The sequence below is a fragment of the Branchiostoma belcheri genome, unplaced genomic scaffold (assembly GCF_001625305.1).
Source record: "Branchiostoma belcheri isolate BF01 breed outbred unplaced genomic scaffold, Haploidv18h27 scaffold14, whole genome shotgun sequence".
In the NCBI taxonomy this organism is placed as follows: domain Eukaryota; kingdom Metazoa; phylum Chordata; class Leptocardii; order Amphioxiformes; family Branchiostomatidae; genus Branchiostoma; species Branchiostoma belcheri.
The window spans coordinates 2,433,462-2,434,470 of record NW_017802824.1 but is presented as its reverse complement, the minus strand read 5'-3'; positions in this window follow the sequence as shown (position 1 = coordinate 2,434,470).

The window sequence follows — 1,009 nt, the reverse complement described above, 5'->3', positions numbered from 1 at the left end:
ATTTTGTGTTCGCACTGTGTGTTCTTACTGCTAAGAAGCATCTACAGCTCACAGTTTTAGATGAGATTCCCACTTTAGTGATAGACTCGTGTGTCAGTCATGTGGGGCTAATGGTATTTCCCTTTCTGGACGAGGAAAACGTTGCTATAAGAGCATTATATTATATGCGCTAGTGACTGAGCTGTTTTAAAAGTGCTAGTGATAGCAATTGCTGTTGATGAAATTGATATCTATCTTGTGGTATTTCTGAAGTTTAAATTGTTCATATGTTCTGAGTTGAAAAAGTTAACGTTACTACACTATCATTTCTAGCTCAGTCATTCCTGTTCGCAGTAACCTCGCACAGTGTGTTCTTACTGCTAAGAAGCATCTATAGCTCACAGTTTTAGATGAAATTCCTACTTCAGTGATAGACCCATGCGTCAGTCATGCGGGGCAAATGGTATTTCCCTTTCTAATGGACGAGGAAAACGTTGCTATAAGAGCATTATATTATATGCGGTAGTGACTGAACTGTTTTAAAAGTGCTAGTGATAGTCTTGCTGTTGATAAAATTGATATCTATCTTGTGGTATTTCTGAAGTTTAAATTGTTCATTTGTTCTGAGTTGAAAAAGTTAACGTTACTACACTGTCATTTCTATCTCAGGCATTCCTTGTATTTTGTGAAGAATCATCTACAGCTCAGAGTTTTAGATGAAATTCCCACTTTAGTGATAGACCCATGCGTCAGCCATGCGGTGCAAATGGTATTTCCCTTTCTGGACGAGGAAAACGTTGCTATAAGATCATTATATTATATGCGGTAGTGACTGAGCTGTTTTAAAAGTGCAAGCGATAGTCTTGCTGTTGATAAAATTGATATCTATCTTGTGGTATTTCTGAAGTTTAAATTGTTCATTTGTTCTGAGTTGAAAAAGTTAACGTTACTACACTATCATTTCTATCTTAGTCATTCCTTGTATTTTGTGTTCGCACTGTGTGTTCTTACTGCTAAGAAGCATCTACAG